This window comes from Pan troglodytes, chromosome 10 (genome assembly GCF_028858775.2).
Source record: "Pan troglodytes isolate AG18354 chromosome 10, NHGRI_mPanTro3-v2.0_pri, whole genome shotgun sequence".
Classification (NCBI taxonomy): domain Eukaryota; kingdom Metazoa; phylum Chordata; class Mammalia; order Primates; family Hominidae; genus Pan; species Pan troglodytes.
In genome coordinates this window covers 117,218,079-117,224,078 of record NC_072408.2, presented here as the reverse complement: position 1 = coordinate 117,224,078, position 6,000 = coordinate 117,218,079, and positions in this window count along the sequence as shown.

Sequence of the window (6,000 nt, the reverse complement as noted above, 5' to 3'; positions counted from 1 at the left end):
CTTTTTTACATTTATCCATGTTAACATTAATACATGTGTTAGAGTTCACTTATGTTTTAAATGCTGCATAGCAGTTCCTTGCATAAATGTAGCAAAATGTATCCATTCTTCTGCTAATGTATAAACAATATGTTTCAAGGCTTTGGTCTTCTATACATAGAAAGTTCTTGTTATTTTCATTTTGGCCAACGTTTAAAAATTGGAATACTTGGCCAGGCACAGTGGCTCATGCCTGTAATCCCAGCACTTTGGGAGGCGGAGGTGGGTGGATCACCTGAGCTCAGGAGTTTGAGACCAGCCTGGCCAACATGGTGAAACTCGGTCTCTACCAAAAATACAAAAATTAGCTGGATGTGGTGGCGCATGCCTGTAGTCCCAGCTACTTGGGAGGCTGAGGCAGGAGAATCCCTTCAACCCAGGAGGCAGAGGTTGCAGTGAGCCAAGATCGTGCCACTGCACTCCAGCCTGGGTGACAGAGTGAAACTGTTTCAAAAAAAAAAAAAATTGGAATACTTCAAATTTTAAAATCCAGATTTATAACTATGAATTCTTTTGAAAAGTCAAATGATACAGAAAATTCCCAGCTGCCTGGGACTAATATACTGAAATTAAGTTGCAGCTGCCCCTGTAGAGAGGGCATACTCCAGTTTGTTACAACTTCCCTGCTCCTCCCAATGTGCTGAGTGGTGATGTCAATTGCCATTTATCAAGATGACAATGTTATACATTGTTTTTGGATATATACATATTTAGAAAAAGTATTTAAGGCTGGGCGTGGTGCCTTACAGCTGTAATCCCAGCACTTTGGGAGGCTGAGGTGGGCGGATCACCTGATGTCGGGAGTTCAAGACCAGCCTGGCCATCAGGACGAAACTTCATCTCTACTAAAAATACAAAAATTAGCTGTGCATGGTGGTGCATGCCTGTAATCCCAGCTACTTGGGAGGCTGAGGCAGGAGAATCGCTTGAACCCGGGAGGCAGCGTTTGCAGTGAGCCAAAATCACGCCATTGCACTCCAGCCTGCGCAAGAAGAATGAAACTCCATCTCAGAAAAAAAAAAAAAAAAGAAAAGAAAAAGTATTTAAAAGTTCACAGAAGGCCGGGCGCAGTGGCTAACACCTGTAATCCTAGCACTTTAGAAGGCCGAGGCTGGCAGATCACCTGAGGTCAAGAGTTCAAGACCAGACTAGCCAACAAAGCAAAACCCTGTCTCTACTAAAAATACAAAAATAAGTCAGGCACGATGGTGCATGCCTTTAATCCCAGCTACTTGGGAGGCTGAGGCAGAATAGCTTGAACCTGGGAGGCGGAGGTTGTGGTGAGCAGAGATCCTACCACTGCACTCCAGCTTGGGGGACACAGTGAGACTCTGTCCCAAAAAAAAAAAAAGTTAGGCTGGGCATGGTTGCTCACGCCTGTAATCCCATCACTTTGAGAGGCCAAGGTAGGTGGATCACCTGAGGTCAGGAGTTGGAGACCAGCCTGACCAACATGGAGAAACCCTGTCTCTACTAAAAATACAAAATTAGCTGGGCATGGTTGTCAGGCCTCTGAGCCCAAGCCTGCATGTATACATCCAGATGGCCTGAAGTAACTGAAGAATCACAAAAGAAGTGAAAATGGCCAGTTCCTGCCTTAACTGATGACATTACCTTGTGAAATTTCTTCTCCTGGCTCAGAAGCTCCCCCACTGAGCATCTTGCAACCCCCGCCCCTGCCCGCCAGAGAACAACCCCCTTTGACTGTAATTTTCCTTTACCTACCCGAATCCTATAAAACAGCCCCACCCCTATCTCCCTTTGCTGACTCTCTTTTGGGACTCAGCCCGCCTGCACCCAGGTGAAATAAACAGCCTTGTTGCTCACACAAAGCCTGTTTGGTGGTCTCTTCACATGGACGTGCATGACATTTGGTGCTGAAACCCGGGACAAGAGGACTCCTTTGGGAGACCGGTCCCCTGTCCTCACCCTCACTCCATGAGGAGATCCACTTATGACCTCAGGTCCTCAGACCAACCAGCCCAAAGAACATCTCATGAATTTCAAATCGGGTAAACGATCTTTCCACTCTCTTCTCCAGCCTCTCTTGCTACCCTTCAATCTCCCTCCCTTGCTACCCTTCAATCTCCCTGTCCTTCCAATTCCAGTTCTTTTTCCTCTCTAGTAGAGACAAAGGAGACACATTTTATCCATGGACCCAAAACTCTGGCACCGGTCATGGACTCGGGAAGACAGTCTTCCCTTGGTGTTTAATCACTGTGGGGATGCCTGCCTGATTATTCACCCACAGTCCATTGGTGTCTGATCACTGCGGGGACGCCTGCTTGGTCATTCACCCACATTCCCTTGGTGGCAAGTCAATTGTGGAGACGCCTGCGTTGGCTGCTCACCACCCCCTTCTCCATGTCTCTACCTTTCTCTTTAAACTTACCTCCTTCACTATGAGCAAACTTCTGCCCTCCATTCCCCCATCTTCTCCTTTAGCCTGTGTTCTTAAAAACTTAAAATCTCTTCAACTCTCACCTGACCTAAAACCTAAGCGTCTTATTTTCTTCTGCAACACCACTTGGCCCCAATACAAACTTTATAATGGTTCTAAATAGCCAGAAAATGGCATTATTGATTTCTCCATTTTACAAGACCTGGATGATTTTTGTCAAAAAATGGACAAATGGTCTGAGGTGCCTGACGTCCAGGCATTCTTTTACACATCGGTCCCTCCCTAGTCTCTGTTCCCAATGCGACTCATCCCAAATCCTCCTTCTTTCCCTCTCGCCTGTCCCTTCAGTCCCAACCCCAAGCATTGCTGAGTCTTTTGAATCTTCCTTTTCTACAGACCCATCTGACCTCTCCTCCCCAGGCTGCTCCTCGCCAGGCCAAGCGAGGTCCCAATTCTTCCTCAGCCTCTGCTCCCCCACCCTATAATCCTTTTATCACCTCCCCTCCTCACACCCGGTCCGGCTTGCAGTTTCGTTCCACAACTAGCCCTCTCCAACCTGCCCAACAATTTCCTCTTTAAAAGGTGGCTGGAGCTAAAGACATAGTCAAGGTTAATGCTCCTATTTCTTTATCCGACCTTTCCCAAGTCAGTTAGCGTTTAGGCTCTTTTTCATCAAATATAAAAACCCAGCCCAGTCCATGGCCCGTTTGGCAACAACCGTTAGACGCTTTACCATCCTAGACCCAGAAGGGCCAGAAGGCTGTCTTATTCTCAATATACATTTTATTACCCAACCCACTCCCGACATTAAAAAAAGCTCCAGAAATTAGACTGTGGCCCTCAAACCCCACAACAGGACTTAATTAACGTCACCTTCAAGGTGTACAATAATAGAGTAGAGGCAGCCAAGTAGCAATGTATTTCTGAGTTGCAATTCCTTGCCTCCACCGTGAGACAAACCCCAGCCACATCTCCAGTACACAAGAACTTCCAAACGCCTGAACCGCAGAGGCCAGGCATTCCTCCAGGACTGCCTGTCAGGCGCGTCCATGTGAAGAGACCACCAAACAGGCTTTGTGTGATCAACAAGTCTGTTTATTTCACCTGGGTGCAGGCAGGCTGAGTCCGAAAAGAGAGTCAGCTAAGGGTGGTGGGATTATCATTAGTTCTTATAGGTTTGGGATAGGCATACAAAGTATATTCTTAAGGGAGGGGGAGAATATTACAAAGTACCTTCTTAAGGGCAGGGTAGACTATATCATATCAGTTAGGGTGGGGCAGGAACAAATCACAGTGGTGTATCGTTATCAGTTAAGTCTATTTTTACCTCTTTTGTGGATCTTCAATTGCTTCAGGCCATCTGGATGTATACGTGCAGGCCACAGGGGATATGATGACTTAGCTTGGGCTCAGAGGCCTGACACCACCTACCCCAGGATCTTGCTTCAAGTGCTGGAAATCTGGCCACTGGGCCAAGGAATGCCCGCAGCCCAGGTTTCCTCCTAAGCCACGTCCCATCTGTGCGGGACCCCACTGGCAATTGGACTGTCCAACCCAGCAGCCACTCCCAGACCCCCTGGAACTCTGGCCCAAGGCTCTCTAACTGACTCCTTCCCAGATCTTCTCTGCTTAGTGGCTGAAGACTGACACTGCCCGATCACCTCGGAAGCCTACAGGACCATCACAGACGCTTTGGGTAACTCTTATAGTGGAAGGTAAGTCCGTCCCCTTCTTAATCAATACGGAGGCTACTCACTCCACATTACCTTCTTTTCAAGGGCATGTTTCCCTTGCCTCCGTAACTGTTGTGGATATTGACGGCCAGGCTTCTAAACCTCTTAAAACTTCCCAACTCTGATGCCAACTTGGACAACATTCTTTTATGCACTCTTTTTTAGTTATCCCCACCTGACCAGCTCCCTTATTAGGTTGAGACATTTTAACTAAATTATCTGCTTCCCTGATTATTCCTAGGCTACAGCCACACCTCATTACTGCCCTTTTCCCCAGTTCAAAGACTCCTTCACATCCTCCCCTTGTATCTCCCCACCCTAATCCACGAGTATATGATACCTCTACTCCCTCCTTGGAGACCAATCATGCACCCCTTACCATCCCATTAAAACCTAATCACCCTTAGCCCGCCATGCTTTAAAAGGATTAAAGCCTGTTATCACTTGCCTGTTACAGCATGGCCTTTTAAAGCCTATAAACTCTCCTTACAATTCCCCCATTTTACCTGTCCAAAAACCAGACAAGTCTTACAGGTTAGTTCAGGATCTGTGCCTTATCAACCAAATTGTCTTGCCTATTCAACCCATGGTGCCAAAGCCATATACTCTTCTATCCTCAATACCTCCCTCCACAACCCCTCCATAACCCATTATTCTGTTCTGGATCTCAAACATGCTTTCTTTACTATTCCTTTGCACACTTCATCACAGTCTCTCTTCACTTTCACTTGGACTGACCCTGACACCCATTAGGCTCAGCAAACTACCTGGGCTGTACTGCCGCAAGGCTTCACAGACAGCTCCCATTACTTTAGTCAAGCCCACATTTCTTCCTCATCCATTACCTATCTTGGCATAACTCTTTGTGAAAACACACATGCTCTCCCTGCTGATTGTGTCCGGCTAATCTCCCAAACCCCAATCCCTTCTACAAAACAACAACTCCTTTCCTTCCTATGCATTGTTAGGTACTTCCACTTTTGGATACCTAGTTTTACCATCCTGACTAAAACGTTATATAAACTCACAAAAGCAAACCTAGCTGACTCCATAGATCCTAAATTTTTTCGCCACTCCTCTTTCTGTTCCTTAAAAACAGCCCTAGAAGCTGCTCCCACACTAGCTCTCCCTAACTCATTCCAACCCTTTTCATTACACACAGCCAAAGTACAGGGCTGTGTGGTCAAAATTCTTGCACAAGAGCTGGGACCACACCCTGTAGCCTTCCTGTCCAAACAACTTGACCTTACTGTTTTAGGCTAGCCCCCACATTATTCCGGATACCACACCTGACCCCCATCACTGTATCTCTCTGATCCACCTGACATTCACTCCATTTCCCCATATTTCCTTCTTTCCTGTTCCTCACCCTGATCACGCTTGGTTTATTGATGGCAGTTCCACCAGGCCTAATTGCCACTCACCAGCAAAGGCAGGCTATGCTATAGTATCTTCCACATCTATCATTGAGGCTACTGCTCTGACCCCCTGCACTACCTCTCAGCAAGCCGAACTAATTGCCTTAACTCAGGCCCTCACTCTTGCAAAGGGACTACGCGTCAATATTTATACTGACTCTAAATATGCCTTCCATATCCTACACCACCATGCTGTTATATGGGCTGAAAGAGGTTTCCTCACTACTCAAGGGTCCTCTGTCATTAATGCCTCTTTAATAAAAACTCTTTTCAAGGCTGCTTTACTTCCAAAGGAAGCTGGAGTCATTCACTGCAAGGGCCATCAAAAGGCATCAGATCCCATCGCTCAGGGCAACGCTTACGCTGACAAGGTAGCTAAAGAAGCAGCTTAGCCTTCCAACTTCTGTCC